This window comes from Tripterygium wilfordii, chromosome 19 (genome assembly GCF_013401445.1).
Source record: "Tripterygium wilfordii isolate XIE 37 chromosome 19, ASM1340144v1, whole genome shotgun sequence".
NCBI classification, from domain to species: domain Eukaryota; kingdom Viridiplantae; phylum Streptophyta; class Magnoliopsida; order Celastrales; family Celastraceae; genus Tripterygium; species Tripterygium wilfordii.
In genome coordinates this window covers 5,545,836-5,568,784 of record NC_052250.1, presented here as the reverse complement: position 1 = coordinate 5,568,784, position 22,949 = coordinate 5,545,836, and the positions used below count along the sequence as shown (strand labels likewise).

Sequence of the window (22,949 nt, the reverse complement as noted above, 5' to 3'; positions counted from 1 at the left end):
GAGGTTTAGGGTTTGTTTTGATCGGGTGTTTTTAAAACAATTCACGCGTGCTGATTTTAGGGAGGTGTCCGGACACCCTAGATCGCCGTCCGGACATTTCTGCCTAAAAACCACCTCTATCTTAGTTTCTTCTATGGCTGTCCGGACGGCTCTTAAAAGCTGTCCAGACAGTTACCTCTGTAGTAAAAAATTTCAATTTTAAAACCAATCGTACACCCCCAAATCACTCGGTATTAATTTCTAATGATTTTATATATATATATATATATGTATACTCAACACATGTTGGTCATACCTAATTTTTAAAAGAAAAAGAAGTTCGGGGTATTACATACCCCCTCCTCAAATCCTTGTTTCAAAAAAAAAAATCAGACCCAATCCGCTCTAGGCTTATTGGAATTGAGCCTTCATGGATTTCTCTCCCTGAATTAAGACATGGAGCCCTGACCGACACCAAAGTGTGTGTGTACTTACCCCAAGTGTAGGGTATCGTCAAGTAATAAACCGGTGAGTCCGGTATCGATCCATGAGGAAGCAATGCAAATTTGAAGTGAATGATATGCAAATGACTAGCTAACACTAATAAACACAATGAATATCAAATAAAAGCAAGTGAAAGAAATGGGCCGAATGACTCGGTAGCATGAGCGATTTTGGAATCAAAGTAAGCACAAAGTGGATTTAAAACAATTAATTAAAAAACCTAGTCTCTAGTCCGTCCCGGTGGCTACTCGGTTCTCATACTCAAGGTATCATTGCAAACACACACAACCATACACAATGCATTGTGTGATACTATCAATCATGCATATGCAAAGAGAATTGGGATATAAGACTTCAATTCATACATGTAGGCCATCGGGTCTCTTAATCTACGATGAACGCAAAGGGATAAGCACCTAATATTATGGATTAATGTTCCCCCTTGGGGCTCGGCTTGGCTAACACCCTAGTTTCACACTCAAAGATCAATTAACCATAACTCTCCCATGCACATTCCTAAATTAACCCAAAACCCCATTATCAATACACATAATTAATAGCTATGCAATGAAAAACTCAATTAATTAAGGAAATCATGCAATGGGTTTAACAATTCTCAATCGAACACATTAGATGCAATCCCTAGACTAGACAATCCAAGAATACAATCAAATATGTCATTCCCATAGATCCAATCACACAACTATCACGAAATTAAAAGAGAGAAATCGAAGCTACGATTCTTTGAGCATACCTTGAGTAATCGAAACCTTGCACCCACCGTTCGGGACTAGAAACTAGAAAGGGAATTTAGTCACTCATTATAATGAGAATAAACATCAATTTTATAGATGAAAACCAATGTTTACAATCAAGATCACAAGAACTAAGTAAAACCCTAGAGAGAGAAAGAGAGAAAAACTATGGAGGCTAGATGTTGTAGGAGATGAATTATGAGAAGGAAGACCCAATATTAGGGTTTTCTCCTCTATTTACAATAGAAATTACCTATCTACCCTTATAAAGTCGTTCCCCATTGGTTACAAGCATGAGTTACCCCAAATGCCCTTAAAATTCTAGTGCAGAAAAATTGCAGTTCCGCGGTAGGTGTCCGGACAGGTGTCCAGACGGGTGTCCGGACACTTCATGCGTCCATCAACTTTGAAGCCTCTGCCTCAATTTGTGAAGAAAGCGTCCGGACGGCACTTGAGGTGTCCGGACGATCACTGTCCGGACGATCACTGTCCGGACAGGTGTCCGGACACTTGCTGAATCCCAGCTTCTTCTTTCAGCTCCAAAGGTGATCAATTCAGTCATTTACGCCCGATTTCCTGCAAAACCAACGGGAAACATGCGTAAGTGTAAAACTAAGCTAAAATGCAATCAAATACATTAGCTAAGTGCTAGAACATCCTAATTAAAAGACATTGGAACCTCAAAATAGAGGTCCAATCAAGCCCCGGCCCAATCGGCATCCAAAATTCACTTGAAAAACTAGTTATTGTAAGTTAAGGGAGTGGGCCACCCTTATATATCGGACTATTAGCTCATACACTACCGATGTGGTAGTTTCTAACAAGTTCAAGTCATATTTTTGTTTATAATATTGAGATATATTTCCAGTAGGAAGATCAAATTAGGCTTAGTGAGTAATTAATTCAACATGTTGTAGGTAAAAGTGGCTACATTGCTGAGGACAAACCACTTCACTTCGGTATTCACTAGAGAAGAAATGCTGTAAGCAACCCTCACAGTCCAGGTATATATATATATATATATATATATATATATATAATTTCTGTGAAGAATAGAATTACCCAAATTATCATCAACCTCTTCACGCCCTTTATTACTTTTCTGAGATTCCAATTGTAAAAGAGAAAGAAAGCTATTCATCACTAGATCACAATAGCTTATTGACAACTTCTTTTACTTATTAAGGCTGAAATTGTACTTTACACAAATATCATGAAAATGTTAAGCTATTTAATTAGCTAATTATGCTTTAGCTTTTTTTTTCTACTAGTGTTGGCACTAAAAATATTATAGGCTAGGCCTAGTCCATGTACAAGGCCCAAGGTGCAGCCCACATGGTCCATTATGTTTTGAATCAATTATAGCCCATGGGCCCATTATATTGAGAATGAGGTAAAGCCCAGTTGATGAGTAACTGCCCAGGTGGAGTTGTGTTGGAAATGGCCCATGACAAGCTCAATCCTTTGAAATGCGTATTTGGAGTTAAAACTGGAAACTTCCTGGGGTTTTTGGTTCATCAGAGAGGCATGGAGGTTGACCAAAACAAAGCTAAAGTCATATGCCAGCTCAACCACTGAAGAACAAACAATAGCTCCAAAACTTTCTTGGTTAGGTAAATTACCTAAGAAGATTTATTTCTAATCTTGCAGGTAAGACCAAGGTATTCTCAGAGTTATTGAAGTTAAAGAAGGAAGATGCATTCAGATGAGAGCCAAAACACGAAGAGGCCTTTCAAACCATCAAGGCCTACCTAAGCAAACCTCCAGTTCTTATGCCACCCAACAGGCACAAACCATTGAAATTGTATATATCAGCTATTGATGATTCCATTGGGTGCTTAATGGCCCAGGATGGTGATGGTTGAAGAGAAAGGGCAGTTTACTACCTAAGCAGATTGCTGACAGATATTGAAAGGCAATATTCCGTGGTGGAAAAACTCTGCCTTGCATTATATTTTGCATGTACCAAGTTGAGGCACTACTTGCTTCAGACTAAGGTGTACGTGATCTCAAAAATGGATTTGATCAAGCATATGATGATCAGGCCATTGCTGACAGGAAGGATAGGTCGATGGTTATTGGCCTTGACAGAATTCAACCTCAAATGGAGACCACAACAGGCAGTTAAAGGGCAAGCACTTACTGATTTCCTTGCTGACCATCCATGCCTAGAAATTCCTGAGACCTTACAAGGCATGATAGATGCGCATACTACACCAATCTTTGAAGATGAAGGTGAATGGGTGCTAAAATTTGATGGATCTAGCACTAAGATGGCTGCTGGAGCTGGGGTAGTCATTCAATCCCCAAGAGGTACGAAAACCACCATAGCTTTTAATTTGGATTTTGATTGTACTAACAACCAAGCAGAATATGAAGCACTGATCATTGGCTTGGAGATCTTGCTTGAATTAAAAGCCAAAAATATTTTGGTGGTTGGAGATTCTCAATTGGTGCTAAAACAATTTGCTAGAGAATACAAATGTGCTAGTTTTACATTAGCTCCATACTACAGTACAACCTTACAATTGCTTCATGACTTCCAGGAGGTGGAATTGAAGTACATTCGACGAGAACAAAATCATAAGGCCAACGGATTGGCCCAACTAGCTTCTGGTTTAATATTTCCAAAAAGTTTGAAACAACAAATCATCACGGAGGAAAGACGATCTCATCCATCAATCAGAGAAAGAGGTATTGCAGTTGAATGCCTAGCTCTTGGCGATCAGATGGAAGATTGGAGGAGAGATATCATTAACCATCTAACATATCGCAATGATCCAGCATCCAGAAAGGTCAAAGTGTTGGCACAGAGCTATGTAATGATCAAGGGTGAACTCTTCAGAAAAGGAGCTGATGGTTTGTTACTTCACTACCCTAGTTTTATTGAAAGTATGAAAATAATGCAACAGGTACATGAAGGTATCTGTGGCGCATATCAAGCCGGTCCAAATATGAGATGGTTGATCAGGAGACACGGTTATTATTGGCCGACCATCTTGAAAGATTGCATTAAATATGCAAAAGGCTGTCAACAATGCCAGAAAGTTGACAACATTCAAAAAGCACCAACGACGGACACGCAGCCTATCATTAAACCATGGCCATTCAGAGGGTGGGCACTTGATATCATTGCAAAAATCTTTCATGCCTCATCTAAGGGTCATCATTTTATCTTGGTGGTTACTGACTATTTTACAAAATGGGTTGAGACAATACCCCTGAAAAAGGTCGAACAGGTAGAAGTGGTAGATTTCATCAAAGAACACCTTGTTTTTAGATTTGACATCCCAAAAACCATTACAACTTACCAAGGGACAATGTTCACTAGAGGGGAGGTCAAAGCATTTCTAGAAGATTATGGGTCAAATTGCTCATATCTACTCCATGCTATGCTCAGGCCAACGGACAGGCAGAGGCTTCAAATAAGGTGATTATCTCTATCTTATAGAAAACTATCGAGGATAATCCCAGAGCATGGCACAAGATACTACCAGAGATATTATGGGCCTACCGCATATCCAAGAGAACAAATGCTGCAACTAGCCCCTTTGCTCTCACTTATGGGCATGATGCAGTACTACCTATGCAGTTGGTGGTTCCATCTTTGAGTATCATGAAGCAACATGATCTATCTGCTGAAGAATATTCAGAAGCTATTAACATGGAGCTGGAACAGTTGGATGAAAGCAGGATGGAGGCTTTGAACAGGATGATAGTCCAAAAGAATAAGATAGCAAAGGCCTACAACAAGAAAGTGAAGAAGAAAGTGTTCCATAAAGGCCAAATAGTGTGGAAGGTGATCCTACCACCAGGAATCAAGGACAGAAGCTAGGCAAATGGTCTCCAAACTGGGAAGGACCCTTCAAGGTCCACAGAAATTCTCAAAGGCAACGTATATTGGCTGACAGACCTAGATGGTCAGCCACATAGGAGACTTATCAATGGCAAATACTTAAAGCCATATTTCCCAAGCATTTGGGAATCTACATCTGTAAGGATATAAAGAATGTAAAAGCAAGCTTTTTAGCCGCAGCTATAAGCTGGCTTTAGCAGCCGCATATTATGAATAAAAGTATTAGATAGCCACAGGCCACACACAAAAAATAAATTACAAATAATGGTTAGCAATTATAAAAAGAAAATATCCGAAATTAAGGCCAAATAATGGCCAAAGTCAAGTACTAAAAAAAACAATACAGATGGCAGTAAAATTATTTCTAAGAATCCAACCAAGCCAAATAATGGCCAAAATCCAAAAATCAAGTCAACATATGCTTCAGAGCTGACCAGGTATTCTGATGTGCTTGAAGGCGTGCTTGAGTTAGCTGCAAATCTGAAGACCAAGCTTGAGCATCTGATAGTTGTGACTTGATGGAAGCACCCAGAGTATTGAGATTTTACTGAGTATCTTGAAATTTCTCATGCACCTGGTTTCTTGCATCATATTACTATAAAATCTTATCTTTCAAACCTTGGATCTTGAGTTCTAAAGCCTCAATTTCTTCTTGAGTAGCAATGATATCCTTTTGAATCCCAAGGTCTTCAGTAGCCAGATTTTCAGAGTTGGCAAGTAAAATTTCATAAGCAGCTCGATCGTTAGATAAACCTTCCAACTTGCTAGATAAAGCTTGCTCCAGAGAATAATCTTGATGAAAGGCAGTTGGTAGATGATACAAATCATGCTCTAGACGAATGAGCCTACTTTTACTCTCCGGAGCTATCTGAGGATCTGCCAGCAGAGTCTTCACATGCTTTAAAGCTTCCTTACCATCTGCTTCTTGAACATCTAGAAGATTTTTCTCAAAGAGCAGGACCAACCTATTGGTGGCATGCTGCAGTTCTTCCTCAGTTGACACTTTGCTAGCAAGAGTAGGTGGAATTAGGAAGGTGGAGTCCAGACCTATCAATGGATTTATCACGCTGGTTGGAATAATAGAGGTAAGTACTTTGAATGATGTTGCTGCCTGCGTACATAAAGTATTGTCATAAGTATCAAAGAATTATTTGTGGTAGCAAAATAAGTAAAATGAAAGATATCAACCTGAGAAGAGAGAGGAGCAACTGAGCCAGAAGGTTGGCTAGAAATTTTGGGAGTGAAAATTGGCTCATCTAATATAGGAACTCTTGTATAGCTGGTGAAAATCTTTTCACTCTCATCTTCAGAAGCTTCACTATCATCATCTCCTGAAATTGTAACAGGCTCTGAACTAGATTGGGTGGTATTTTTAATTCTAGTAGAAGGTCGTTGAGATCTTCTCTACAGCCACCACCTTCCTATTGATTTTTGGCTTCTTCTTCGGGGAGATTGGCTCACTTTTAATGTTCAATTTTCTAGAGGAAATTGGAATAGCAAGAATAGCTCCACAGTATATTACCAGATCAGAACCTCATAAGACAGACAAGCAAAGAAAAAAGAGGTGAAGAAAGCATACCAGGTGTAACATCTGCAATGTCTGCCTCAAATTCAGTATTGAGAGGAGGAAGCAGATCAAGTGGAGGCAGACCTGTGTAATACCTTTCCCTCCAAGATACATAGTCAGAAGTACAACCAGGACTGAAAGGTGGTAGCAGTTGAAACACAAATCTTCTCAAAACATTATTATTTGCAGCCACCTGGTTCTCAATCCTTTCTCTGGACTGAATAATGGTCCTATTTTCTTCAGCAGGGTTGTAATGGGAGAGGCGGTTAAGAGGTACATTTTGGGTATAACCAAACTGCCTAGCACAGAGTTGAGGATTGTAGGCCTCAAAGCCACAAGTAGGGTTCATGGGATTATCAATATTGGCACCTTCATGGAGGTATGGGGTGTAACAAGACTGGCCCAGAAATCACGAAGAATATGGTCCATTACCATAGACATGGTAACTTTGGAAGATAACAATGGCATCAAAGGAGCACCAAGCAAAGTATCAGTAAACAAGAAATATTCAGAATCAGATCAATCTGAAGGTAAAGACAAGAAGAAATTAAAGATTTCTACAAAAGACCTATCACTGGTGCAAGCTAAAACAGACTGCCCATAAGAAGTGAATTTGGCAGGTAGTCGATAGCCAGGATCACGTAAAGCAAGAAAATAAGTAAACAACCAAGGCTAAAGAATCCAAAGGCTACCAGAAAAACGATGATAGTAGGGTTTCTCAAAGGTGAGCAAAGAGAGACAGTGATAAATACGGCCTAACTAAATACTACCTAAAGCTACATTCTGACCTTCAGCTAGTGCGCATGCAAGGGGAAGATAATCTTTGGCAGGTTGATTAGCAAAGGTGCCGAAAACATACCTGCAGAGTAGACACCACAAAAACAGAGCATGCTCAAAACCTGGTAGGAAAAGGTTCTCTTTTCTTCCATTACTCCTACCTCGGTGATTCTGACAGAAGCAAAGAAGCTGGGAACATCTGGACCTGTAATGGACTACCCAGTTAGGGCATACATATCCCTCAATGTGATGGTCATATGGCGACCGGGGAAGACAAAAGAATTTGTTGAACGGGACCAGAAATAGTAGGCCGCTGAAATCAAAGCTGGGTCAAAGGGAATTGGCTCAAGAGTCATGTCAACAAACCAATCGAGTCCCTGCTTCATCCATTGTACACCGAAGGTAGTTCGAAGTCGATTGACTCAGTCTCTCCATCCCAGAGGTGGTTTGGGACCAGGAACGATGTGTTCCAATAGCGATAACTCATTTGCGTGGTTAGCAAGAAGTTCCTCATGAGAGAGTGGTGAAAAGCTTGACATTTTCTCGATGGAAAGATGGGAGTCCATGGCAACAGTATTTGGAAGGAAGGAAGCCATTGATTGAAAAAGAAGAGAGGGAAAGATCAGGGCTTTCTCAAATAAATGAAGAAGTAAAGAGGCGTGAGAGATTAAGAAGCAGCAACTCAAATTAAATGAGGTAAGTGAAGAGTTTGAATTTTAAATGGATTTTATTTGATAGTAACTGATATTTGAGAAGGATTTTTAAGAAGACCAAAAATCAGCTTGGAATCCAACTTTGAACAGTTGAATTCAAGCTGGGGGGGCAATTGTTGGCACTAAAAATATTATGGGCTAGGCCTAGTCCATGTACAAGGCCCAAGGTGCAGCCCATACAGTCCATTATGTTTTGAATCAATTACAGCCCATGAGCCCATCATATTGAGAATGAGGTCAAGCCCAGTTGATGAGTAACTGCCTAGGTGGAGTTGTGCTGGAAATGGCCCATGAAAAGTGGAAGAAGTGGTGATAGTTACCACAAGGTGGTACAGGTGGCAGCTTATGAGAGAAGTAAGGAAAACTGGTATGAAGAGGTGGTAATGACTTCCAACTGACAAAAAATGGCCAAATGAGGGGATAACTATAGTAGGATCATAGTTTATGGGGGGAGAATTGTGTGCAAGACAAAGAGTATAAAAGCTGGTAGACAGACAGAGATCTGGACACACAAACAATCAGTCAAACAGACAACAACTACTCAAGCCCAAAGGCATTTTCAAGCTTCCTAGCATTTCAATTACTTTCAAAATCCTTGTCAATTTCGAGCAAATACTATGTTGTTCATTCAAAATTGTATTATATTTATTCCTTGTCAAGTTTCAATGCCAACCATCATTGTATAAATTGTTCTTGGTGTCTATTTATTCTTCTTCATTTTAATCTTAATGAAGCGCACTTCAGTGGAGTTGGGGTACCTAGAACTATTGAGGTCCCAAGATAGTTCGTTCAATTATCTAGATAGAAATTTTATTTACATTTGGTGCATTTCATTCAAATTAGTGTAGAAAACTATAAGTCTTGGCACACCTACAAATCATCACCACCTTGGGCCACTTTTTGGTGACAACAACTAGTAATAAATCCGTATAATGTTTTGAAAATCTTGGCACAATTTGTTAGACTGATGTATTAAAAATATATAAAAACAACTTGAATAACATAGATCAATGTAGATTGAAACTTAATTCATGTATATCCTATTAGAATTAACGAATTAATACATTTTTATTTTATTTTATCCTTTTCTTTACTTATACTTATTCATATAAAAATACCCTTAGGCTTTGCTTGGATTGTAAAATGAAGAGTAGAGTAGAGTTAATGGAGCAAGAGTTAAGTGAGGGGGGGTCATGGGAGGGAGATTACCTTGACACACCCTTACTTGGATATGAGGTAGAGTTAAGGAGAGTTGAGTTGAAATGAATGATCCAAATGACAACAAACTGAGTTACTTAATAGGCTGTGGTTGTTGATGACACTATGATCAAACTGACAGAGAAACAGAGTTAGTAACGCGTTTAAAGTGTTATTAGGCATTTTATATATGGATATGGATGTAAATGAAAAACAAATTCAAAAATGGTGCAAATTTAAAAGTTTTTGTGGCGCAAATAAAATTTCTTATTAGGATATCGTCAAATGAGATCGTAATAATAATTATGTATTTCTTTTGAGTAAAAGCTTCAGTTCCTACTTATTATTAAGCATTATAAGCCTTTGTTTTTATTGTGCTTTTTAATCTCAAATGTTGCAGGTTTAGGTGCCTATAGCGTTAAGGTTAAACGACTTCATTTTGGTATTCGCCCGAGAATAAATGTCATAAGCAACCGTCCCATTGCAGGTATATATATACACATATATAATAATGATGCTTCAGCTTATACTTTTATAGGATGAGATAATAATATTGATTGACATTTCTTGATAAGAATATGGTGACCCGGTACCCGGATCCTTTCCTAGGTTGATGCAGGTTTCTTAATGATATGAGAATTGGTAATCACTATTTTTTGGGTGTGCACCGAGATAACACAAGTTCAACTGTTCAAGGAACTTTTTATACAATTGTTTTTGTTCTAAACAAATATCAAATTCATTGCGACCTAGCATGCCAATTCTAGACCGTCATATATAAACTCAAAACACTCGATGGTTCGATTTGGATGAAGTTGATTTTTTTTAAAAAATATTTATCATTGGGTTCGTTAGCCCCACATGAGTACAATCTGGCAGAGATTGTGGAGGGTGACAGAGAAGAGGAAGTGGTCAAGGTGATTAAAGAGCATGTTGACATCATTAAGTCCATGTTGAGTTCAATAGAGGATGGAGAGATTAGCATTTCAGCTTATGACACTGCATGAGTTGCATTCGTACAACACATGCACAACAATGCTGCTCCTCAATTCCCATTCAGCCTATGCTGGATTACTGAGAATCAGCTTTTGGACGGCTCGTGGGGTGACAATCGCATATTTTTAGCATACGATCAAATAATCAACACTTTAGCTTGTGTTGTTGCTCTTAGGTCATGGAATTCACCCCGATAAATGCGAAGGAGGTATTACATTTTAGCTCAAAAAAAGCACGGATAAGTCATTGAAAGATAGGATAGTAGCTGTCATTCACTACCCTTGAAGATGTTCAATTGCAATTTGTAATTAATTTAAATTCCCTACAATATACTCAACTTGAGTGAATTAATTAGTCTGAAAGATTCATTTACTCATTCAAAATGAGTATACATACATTAAGGAATTTATACTGCTGGTGACCAAATTGCTACCTAACATCTTTGGTTGCGTGAATGAGCGATACACCTATCGTTTTAGCTAGCTAGACAGTGATGGTTTGGACTGAATAGTTGTATGTTGATTTCTTTATTTTTGTATGGATAATAGGAATCTCCTTTTTGAAAGCAAATATAAGTAAGCTAGAAAAGAAAGATTCAGAGCACATGCTTGTTGGCTTTGAATTTGGTTTCCCTATGGGACTTGACATGGCTAGAAGATTAGGCCTTGAAGTTCCTGATGATTTGCCATTCTTGCATGATATCTACATCAAGAGAGAATAAAAACTCACAAGGTAAATTCCTAGTTTCCTACCTAATGCTAATCAAACACACACACACACACAGATATAATTGATTGCTATGCATCTTTAAATGATTTTGTTGTGAGATAGGATACCAAAAGACATATTGCATAGTGTGCTCCACAGCTTGGAAGCAATTCCAGACCTAGATCGGAAAAGGCTTCTAAAACTACAATCTCAAGATGGTTCGCTCTTGTTCTCCCCATCCTCCACTGCCATGGCATTCACCAACACTAAAGACGACAATTGCTTAAGATATCTAAATCATGTGGTCCAAAGATTCAATGGTGGAGGTAATTAAATTTGATGTATATATTTGTCATTTTCTACTTACTTACCTAATTTTTTGTGTTTGGTGTCTAAATTCCCTACATAACCACTATTTAGTCCCAACGGTTTACTCCTTCGACTTGTTTGAGCACAATTGGGCAGTTGATCGCCTGCAACAGCTAGGAATCTCAAGATTTTTTCAGCCAGAGATTAGAGAATGCATGAGTTATGTTTACAGGTAAGGACAAATTTTGTGTTTCGATGGAATAATGTGTTCTATTTACATATACACATAATTAAGTTAAGGAGACTCTCCTTTCAAGTATTGGACTAAAGATGGGATCTTCTGCATAACAAATTCATGGGTTCATGATGTTGACGATACATCCATGGGATTCAGGTTGCTCAGATTGCACGGCTATAAAGTTCACTCTGGTATGATTGTTCCTGCGGCCTGTTCGTATGTATCTCCACATAACATTAGGTGATCTAAAACATATGGCTGTTATGTATTATATATGCAGATGCATTTGAGTAATTTAAGAAAGTATGTCAGTTTACGTGCTACGAAGGCCAATCAAATCCGACTGTCACTGTAATGTATAACCTGTACAGAGCTTCTCAGCTGATGTTTCCTGAAGAAAAGATTCTTGACGAGGCCAAGCAGTTCACAGAAAAATTCCTGAGAGAAAAACGATCAGCTAATAAGCTACTAGATAAGTGGATTATAACTAAGGACTTGTCAGGGGAGGTATGTATTGTGATATCTTGATGTAGAGCCAAGCTAGTCATTTTATCAAACACCTGGTATGTCTCTTAGAACAAACAGAGGTGCAACACTTTCACTATTCAAAAACATATATTTATTCCTGTATTTGCCTGATTAAAGGTGGGGTTCGCATTGGATGTTTCGTGGTATGCATGCTTGCCTAGAGTGAAGACAAGATTCTACATTGAACACTACGGCGGCGAAGATGAAGTATGGATTGACAAAGCCCTCTACAGGTGATTAAAAGTATATTTTTTCTGTTGTAATTTAAACAAATTTTGATGTTAATTTTTAAGCATTAACTATGAATTTTTTTTATCAATTCAGGATGCCATATATTAACAACGTGTATCTAGAACTGGCAAAGCTTGATTATAACTATTGCCCAGCATTGCATCGGATCGAATAGGACAGTATACAAAAGTAAGAGACTTTCAATTGCTTTCAAGTATATTTTTGTTCACTTATATGTGGTTGCACAGGTGGTATGAAGAATGTAGACCAAGAGAGTTTGGGATAAGCAGAGAATGCCTTGTTCGTGCATATTTTGTGCCTTGCCTGGGCTAAGACTGTAATCTTGGTAGAAACTATATCATCCTATTTCAGTGAGATCATGAGTTCTACAGAGCAGAGGATATCCTTCATAGCAGAATTTTCAAGATGTGCAAGTAGTATGGGAGGCTACTACAGAAATGGAGGGTATTAATACAATTTTCATACCATTTTGAATTCGAATTCTCTGTTTTTTTCTTTTTACTTCTCTAATGTTTTTATTACAGAAAGTTGCATACGAATGTTACTACCCAAGAACTTATTCAGACGCTACTTGCGACCCTAAATCAGTTTTAACAGGATGCATTTGTGGCGTATGGTCAAGACATTACTGGCGATTTACATAACTCCGTGAGTTATAGTTTTGAGAATAAGAGAATTAGCGAATGTGTAAATACATAGTGAAAAAGACAGTATTACTAATGTGGAATTATATATACAGTGGAAAAAGTGGTTGCTAAAGTGGCAAGAATAAGGAGATAGATGGCAGGAAGAAGTAGAGTTATTGGTTCAAACAATAAATCTAGTGACGGATCATAAGATGGCTGAAAAACTCTTGGTGGGACATACTCAGTACGAACAACTCTTCAGCCTCATCAACCCAATTTGTTGTCATCTTGGCCATCGCCAACACCAAAAGAGCAACAAACTAGAACATGACATGCAAAGACTAGTGCAGTTGGTGTTGATTAACCCCTCAGATGGCATCGACTCTAATATCAAGCAAATGTTTCTCACAGTTGCAAAGAGATTCTAATACACTACCTTTGTCGACCCTGAGATTGTGAATTTCCACATTGCCAAAGTACTCTTTGAGAGGGTATATTAACATTTGATTTGTTTATTGCAAAACATTTGATGCAGAACGTCTTGCGAAAGTGTTCAAGGTTGATGGACGAAAGATGAAGAAAATTTGTGATAGATATATGAAAGCTTGTTCTTGTTCAAGAACTGTTAGTCAAGTATAAGGAAACTTGCAGAATAAATAAATAACAACCAAACACACTAGAATAACGAGAAAAAACCAACAGGGAAAAACCTCGAGTCTATCAAGCAATCAACCTCGAAAACAATCCACTATATGAATAAAGATTACAAAAGATCTAATGTAAGATACCTTAGTACATCGACAATCCAGTATATGTTTACTTAGACATAGCAATTACGTTAACTACAGAAACCCTGGCCCCAACCAAAGTACACATGTTGAGAAGAAGTTGGCTAATCCTCCGTCAATAAGTGATCCACTCTACCAAGAGTTGTCTCACACCATAATTATTCTTCAACTGTAAAACCATATTAAACGAATAACTTCGAAGCTCGAAAGGAACTGCTTTGTCTTTGTGCACTGTCTTCGGTGCTCTTAACAGTCTTGGACGACAAATTTATATATTACTTCTGAGGAACCCTAGTTGCCTTAGGCTTCAAATCTTTTCCAATCCAAGTTTCCTAAGTTGACTTCAATCACACAACCTAATTTTAAGGACTTTCCTTAAAACCGAAACTAGGAAACTTACAATACAAGTATTCCCTTAATAAAAATCTAGACAAAGTGTTTCTAACTAAAGATGACTCTACTATAGTATTTTACAAAAGTCGCAATAGCTCATAAGTCTTCTGATCCATAGCTCAGTTACTAAAGCCTACATCAAGTCACTTGAAACTATCCAATAAGATAAGCTATTTCAGGATACATCACTGCACAAAAATAAGGAGAAAAACAAGCAAGGCATACATATAACAATTAATAATGACATGATGCTTGAACACTCAAACTGTCATTACTACTAGGGGTAAAAACACCAACAATCTCTCCCTTGACAGTTGAGTGGTTAAAAACCAAAAACCTGCAAAGAGACGTAAGTTGTTTCAAATACAAGCAGATGATCCAAACAATAAGCCAACAAAACAACAGCAAACCAAACCATCATCATCAGCTATCAAGGACGGAAACATCATCAGTACCAACATTAGAAGTTAAAAAGTACCAAGAGGAACAGATCATTGTGTCATAGGTACAGATCAAAAAAAATCATGAACACCCATCATAACCAGCCACTAGAACAAGAGAAAACTAAAGCATCATTATCACATCATCATCAAAAAGAAAAAATATCATCAGCATCAGAGAGCCTCACCCCTCAAACCAGCCTTCTCTCCCCCTTTTTTGATAACTCAATGTCCTTTTAAAACAATCCTATAAGATCTCCTTTATCTGATCCTGTGACTTCTTCAAATTAGTCAGTTGAGTCTTGAGATCTTTTATTGAATGTGGTGAAGATTAAAAGCACAATCAACTTGACTAGATATGTAATCTAGCACAGAAGCCAACTTCACATTGTTCTGGTCCAATTTGTTAAATTTGGGACTTACATGCTGGAGAGTGGACAAGGTATGAGAAAAGGTAGAGACAATTGTGGACATGTCTGAGACTTGAGCAGTTAAAGCTCAGACTTAGGAGGTTAACACAGAGACTTGATCAATCCACATGGTGACCTGAACAAGTACTGCAGCAACAGGGAGGTGAAGTAAGCCATGACTGGGGAGGTATGCTAGAGGTTCCAATAGAAGGAGTTTCTACTCCAAAAGACTCGCCAAGAGTACCGTAAACCTACTATTGGCTACTCTACCCAGTTTGTTTAGTGATACGAGGACGAAGAGGTACAAAATAGTCAATAAGAGTCACTTTCTTAGAAGTAATGACTTTGGTGAGCATTGCACCAAAAGGGAGTTTTATGGGTTTGGCTTGATTTTCCTTAATTCTCACCATGTGAGTAAACAACAAAAAAGGTAGACAAATAGTCTTCCTAGAAAGAATTGTATGCAAGAAATGATAATGTCTTTCATTCAAATTTTCATGATGTTCAGTGGGTAGAATAGTAGAGCATATGAAAATGTGAAGCAAACGGTGAGGAACCTTAAGTAATCTATGTGGCAGAAGAGTACCCTTAAAGGAATCACCATATTCTCTTAGGTAAGAATGAATTGCAGCCAATGGAGGTTCAGTACACACAGCAAATGGATTAAATTCAAGGTTACTAACCTTAGTGATGTCTAGAACAATGGCCAGCATATCCACAGTAGAAAGCAAAGATTTTTTCCGAATGTAACAACATGAATATTTTTCTCTATTTTATTGCTCGTATCCATTTACACTATGTGTCTCATAATATATATTACACAAGTAACTAATACGGTAACTAAAAGATTACACTCCTAATATTAGGATATAATAATATAATCAAATCCCTAACTAATATGCTACAAATCAGGTAATATAATTACACATAAAGTCAAGGATTTCCATACTCCCCTCGTGTTGGATCATAAATACTAATCATTTCCAACTTGCCAATGAAATCATTAAAACTTTGTTTAGGAAGCCCTTTAGTGTAAATATCGACAGTTTGATCTCCAATAGGCATATAAGTAATGCAAATGATACCCTTCTAAACTTTTTTTTTTAATAAAATGTCTTTCTATTTTGACATGCTTGGTAGTGTCATATTGCGCTGGATTAAAGAAAATATTAATCGATGCTTTGTTATCACAATAGAGTTTAATAGGGAACTTTACTCTGATTTACAACTTTTGCAAAAGCTTCTTCAACCATAAGACTTAACATATTCCTTGTGCAACAGCTTTGAACTTCGCTTCTGCACTACTTCTAGCTACTACGTTTTGTTTCTTACTTCTCCAAGTCACCAAATTTTCCCATACAAAAGTGCAATAACTAGTAGTAGATTTTTTGTCTTCAATTGCAACTGCCCAATCTACATTTGTGAATACTTCTATATCTCTACATTCACTCTTCTTGAAGAACAATCCTTTTAATACTCACTGTGAAGGCAATGTCTGGTATGGTGTGAGATAGATAAATCAAATTTTCTACTAGCCTCTAAAATTTGTCTCTACCAACCGGTTCTGCATCAGGTTCTACCCTTTTTCTAGCTTCAATTGGAGTGTCACTTGGCTTACATCAAAGCATACATGTTTCCTCCAGTAAATCTAGGATATACTTTCTATAAGAAACACTAATCTCTCCCTTTGATCTGGCAACCTCCATACCGAAGAAGTATTTCATTTGACCAAGATCTTTACTTCAAATTCATTGGCTAAAATTTTCTTCAGTGTTTCCATTTCAACCTCATTATCTCTAGTTAAGATTATATCATCAACATATACAATCAGAATAGTGTTCTTTTTATTTGCAGCTTCCTTAAAAAACATTGTATGATCTAAATGCCCTTGTCGATATCCCATATTTTTTAGCACCTTTGCAAATCTGTCGAACCATGCTCCAAGGGACTGTTTAAGACCATACAAAGACTTTTTTAGTTTGCACACATTCATGCTATCATAACCTTTACCAAAACCTGGTGGGATCTCCATATAAACCTCTTATCTCTTTTTCAAGTTCTCCATTTAAGAAGGCATTCTTAATGTCGAGTTGTTGAAGAGGCCAATGTAAATTTGCTGCCAGAGATAGAAGAACTCGAACTGTATTCATCTTTGCTACTACTAGGGCAAATGTCTTTGTGTAGTCAATTCCATATGTCTGCGTGAAACCTTTGGCCACTAGACGTGCCTTGTACCTTTCTATAGTTCCATATGCTTTGTACTTCACCATGAATACGCACTTACACCCTACCAGTTTCTTCCCCTTAGGCAGCTTCATTATGTCCCAAGTGTTGTTTCTTTCCATTGCACTTATGTCTTCCATAACTGCATTCCTCCATTTGGGAACATATAGAGCATCCTGTATATTCTTTAGAATTTCTACACTATTGAGATTAGATGTGAAAGCACTAAAGATAGTAGAAAGATTTTTGTATGACACAAAATTAGATATTGGATGAAGTGTACAAGTTTAAGGCTTCTTCCTAAGAGCAATGGGTAAATCAATATCAGATATACCTGTCTCAGTAGGTGACTCATTGATACTTGGAGCTATCACAACTTCAGATTCTTTCCATGCTTGAGATATGGGGTTCTCTTTGTCCTTTGACTATGATTTCCTTGAGTAAAAAAGCATCTTCTTGTTATTTGGTTCTTCCATATTTCCCTCTAATTTTAAATTTCCTTATGTATATGGCATAGAAGAATGAGAGGGAATAGTAGGAGCAATGAAATTTAAAGTGTGAGAAGTATCATGAAGGTCTAAACAACAATCAAGGTTCAAAAAACAATCTTCATTTATGGTCTCCCCTTGAAATGAAGTTTTTTGGAAGAAAGGTGTATTTTCAAAGAAAGTAACATCACGACTAACAAAGACCTTCTTGAAAAAAGGGTCATAACATTTGTACCCTTTTTGAGTGGGAGAATAACAGATGAAGATACATTTGATGGCTCTAGGATCTAATTTGCTTCGATCATGTGAATAGACATGAAAAAAGGCTGTATAGCCGAACACTCTAAGAGGAAGATTACATTGTATGTGAGAGGTAGGTAGTAGGGTTTGTAGAGTATGACGTGGACTTTGAAAAGAGAGTACTCGGCTGGGCATCCTATTGATGAGAAAGGTTGCTGTTAGAATGGCATTACCCCAAAACATTTTTGGCACTCTGGTCGTAAACATTAACGTATAGGCTACTTCAAGTACATGTCTATTTTTGTGTTCGGCAATCCCATTTTGTTAGGGAGTGTCGACACAAGAACTCGGATGAATAATGTCATTTTGTTGAAGGTAATATCCCAAAATAGAGTTAAAATACTCCTTTCCATTATTAGTTCTCAACACTTGAATCTTGGTTTGAAACTGTATTTGGATCATGGAGTAGAAATTTTGCAATACAGCACGAACATCAGTTTTGACTTCAAAAGGTAAACCTAGTAGACTTGAGTGTGCTCATCAATGAACGTGACAAACCATTTTGAGTTTGTAAGATTAGGAATACGAGATGGTCCCCGATCCCCAAACATCGCTAGGGATCATAGTAAATGGTTTGGAAGGTTGATATTTAGACCTAGAAAATGAAGCACCTTGGTGTTTGTCAAATTGAAAATCACCTTGGTGTTTGTCAAATTGAAAATCAGAAACTCATTTATTGAGGCACATGGAAGGGTACAACTTGTGTAGATATTGAAAACTAGGATGACCCATTCTAAAATGCCGTAACATTAGTTTAGTATCTTTAGACACAAATGCAGAATCACAAATTGTAGTTTGAGGTTGTTTACTCGCATTCACCTCATCAAAATAGTAGAGTCCTCCATATTCTTTAGCATTGCCAATCATCTTCCCCCATGATAGATCCTGAAAGACACAATGAGAAGGAAGGAAATTAGCAAAGCAATTTTGATCGTTTGTCAAATGGCTAATAGAAAGCAAATTACATGACAACTTTGGAACATAAAGGACAGACTTAAGAGTTATAGAATAAGATAGTTGAGTATTTCCTTTTCCTGTGACAGGAGCAAGTCAACCATCTGCAATTTTAACTTTGAAATTACCAGCATATGGTATATAAGTGGAAAAAATATGATAAGTACTAGTCATATGATCAGATGCTCCAGAGTCAATGACCCATGGGATTTTTGGTCTGGAAGTAACAAACGGTCAAAAAATTACCTTTATGGGCTAATGAACCGGAGGACACATGATTGGAAGATGGACCTATAGGTTGAAAGTTAGAGAAAAGTTTGTACAGATGCTCCATTTGTTCCGGGTTGAATGGAGATTGTTGAGTACTACATGTCTCTGCCCTCTTTCCAGTATGATCATCAAGTGAGACCTGATATGCACTAGTCTTTCTAGGAATTCTAGGTTTCTAGCCGGGTGGCTTACCATGCAAATCCCAACAAGTTTCTTTGGTGTGTCAAGGTTTAAGGCAATGTTCACACCATAATTTTTCTCTCCTCTCTTTCTGATGTTGCTGGCCCGGTCCAGTCTTAACACTTAGGGATGAAGATTCATTGGATCCAGAAGACCCATTAGGCCCACTAAGTTCAGCTTCTGTCAGCATCGCTTTCCTTTGGTTCTCTTCACGTCTAACTTTAGAAAACACTTCATGGATGGAAGGCAGGATTTTTTACCCAATATGCAACCTCGTTAAGATCATAGTTTAGCCTCGCAAGAAACTCAAATACTCGATCATTATCCACTCTCTTTTGGTATTTCACCAGATCTTCTGGACACTTTCATTCCTCATCTTAGCTGAGATCAAGCTCCTGTTATAGTGATTTCCTCTCTCTGTAGTATTCTGTCACGTCTCTCTCTCTCTCCTTGTTTTCGTTGCCAAAGTTTAGTTCTAATCTCATAAATCTATGAGGAGTTCTCTATGTCCGAGTATGTCTCCCGAATGGCATTCTAGATTTCCTTCGCTATTGGGAGAAACAGGTATATTTTCCCATTGCAAAGCTTCATCGAGTTGACTAGCCACACTGTCACCAATGAGTTCTCTGACTGTCATTTTTTTAGAGAATGGTCTATTGAGGAGTATGACTTCTTGGCTTCATCAGTAAGATACCCTAACTTTCCCTTTCCATCAATTATAAGCTTGATCGATTGTGCCCGTTCTAGGTAGTTTTCCCATTCAATTTTTCTACCGTGAATTGGAAAGAAGAATTATCATCTCCATTCGAACTAATGGTAGACATGTCTTCTGTCTGGTTTTTAGTAGTCTTCGAAGAGGTGGACGAATCAGTAGACATCGCCATCCAGCCACCTAAGATACCCGATGCCCCGATACCATGTAAATAGGAATACGTTTCTATGTTTTGTTGCTTGTAACCATTTACACTGTGTGTCCTCTAATATACATCACACAAGTAACTAATAAGGTAACTAAAAGATTACACTCCTAATATTAGGTGATTATAATACAATCAAATCCCTAACTAATATGCTACAAGTCTGGTAATATAATTACACATAAAGTCAAAGATTTCCATAAAAGACTCCTGCAGCATTATCTAATTCCACCATATTAGAGTAGAATTCTTTTACCAGGTCACCACACACGGATCTAGTCAAACAGGTGATGGGTTTCCAAGCCCTTGATTCAATAATGTGGGTAAGCTCAAGTTCTCCCACTGTCTTGTTGTGAAAAGGTCTCTCGGTATTCAAAGGTCGGTGCTTGAAGAAGGTTTCAAAGATTGAAGTAGTTGCAATATCTATGAACCTTGATGGAGACGATGAAGAAGATGCTAGATCACCAGGCGTCTTTTGCCTCTTTGTGTCAAGAGTGGCATCAAATGTCAATGAGGACTCATTTGATTTCCTTGTCTTGGCCATTCTTCAAGAAAGTTGCACACTTTTTTGAACAGAAGAGTAATAGAGTAGCACGGTTGAGAGAGATTCAAGAAACTTACCAAAAAAACCCTAAGGTAGATCAAAGGTCTTTGAGGAGCACTTCGGATTTTGGGAAGGAAAGATAGTTGAGAGATCTTTAGGGAGTAGGAAACCATGAAGGAGTTACACTTGAAAAGAATTTTCAGTTTCCCAAAATCAGAGAATTAGCGCCACAAGATGTTCCTAATTAATTCCAAAACTACACAAGTGTCACCTTTTTCCAGAAAAGTCAAAACCGGTCTTCAGCTCATATTTGGAAGATAATCAAAAGAATATTTCCTACTGGCTATCAAAAAGGCCAACACAAAATTTCTTTGCACACGATGGACTCAAGGAAAGAAACGAGAGAATTAAAACACTGTAAGAAGAGATCCCAATTACTCGACAGTCAGTATTAAACTTAATCAGAGACTGAAATTTCTAGCTGTCATGCATCAATTCATTGTTGATTAAACACAAATAAGATGGAATCATAGTTCCAAGTATTCAAAGAGATTGAACAACACTCTCATTTAATATGATACAAGTTATTTGACCCGTGATAGTTTATGCACTTCAAGAGCTTGCTATTTTAATAAGCAAAAACAATACTCATAAATAACATTTTAATTGATTTTCAAATCAAGTCTTATTTGAGTAATTTTTGAATTTCATAGCCTTTTTTTACAAATATAAATGGTGGCTTTCACAGCTATTTAACAATTTGAAGCCCTTTTTATTTCAAAAGGAGATTCGCTTCAGAGTATATCCCACTTTATTTCAAGAGGATATTAGCTTTCTTTGACGTATCCCTTTGCATTTTTGAATAAAATAAATCTTCTTTTAGAAGGACTGTTTAGTAGATCTATAAAATAAATTTTAAAGCAATAAAAAAACTCAGTTTTCACAAAAAGAAATATGTGCAAAACAATTCGTCAGATAACTCGATCTTTTTATAAACCATGCACCAAGACAAGAGTGAGTATTCAATGCAATTAAACACAAGCTAGAATGATACCACAAATCATAGCAAATCATAGACTGATACACTTTAGCATATACTCCACACTCATGTCTTACGATAAAATACTTAAGGTCTAAGTAATGTTCACTACCCCTAGCACTTTTCTCAAAAACTCAAACTTTTTTTCCTATCAAGGGGTTCTGTAAAAATGTCCACCAATTGATTTTCAATAGAGATGTATTCAAGAGATGCAATTTTATCTTCAACAAGTTCACAAATGAACTATGCTTAGTCCTAGAGTGTTGAACAAGATTTTTAGAGATATTAATTGAGCTCACATTGTCACAAAAGACAGTCATACTTTGCCGTGTTAACCCTTAATCCTGAAGCATTCATTTCATCCACAACACCTATATACAACAGCCATGTACTCTCCCTCAGCTGTAGAGAGTGAGACTAAATTCTGTTACTTGTTGTGCCATAAATTGCTCAAGTCTTTTCATGAATAAACCTTTCACGTTTTTCTCCAATATTGAACAAACTTGGTCTTTGTGCATCCTTTTGGCACAAAACATTATACGAAAGATAAACTAGCACGTTAGAGATGTACGAACAATAAATACAGTAAAACAGGCCACTTCGATGGTTTGGAATTCCTCAGCTCTCTCCATGGATAAACTTCTCATATTTTTGTGCAATTTAGAACAAAACTTGGGTTACTGGCATCTTTTGGTTATGAAACATTCTACGAAATGTAAACTAGAAAGCTAAAGATGTAAGAACAATAAATAGAGTAAATCAGACCACTTTGATGGTTTGGAATTGCTCAACTCTCTCCATTGATGAACTTTTCACATTTTTGTTCAATTTCTAACAAAACTTGGTCTTTGGGTATCCTTTTGGTACGAAATGTTTTACAGAAGCTAAACTACCAAGTTAGACATGTAAGAACAATAAATAGAGTAAATAGGCTACTTTGATGGTTTGGAATTGCTCAATCCTCTCCATGGACAAACTTTTCATATTTTTGTACAACT

At 37.4% G+C, this 22,949-nt stretch overlaps 1 pseudogene; it reads left to right on the top strand.

The window, feature by feature from the left end:
- Positions 1-8,441: 8,441 nt before the first annotated feature.
- LOC119985516 lies at positions 8,442-13,505 on the top strand (annotated as a pseudogene).
- Positions 13,506-22,949: the final 9,444 nt, after the last annotated feature.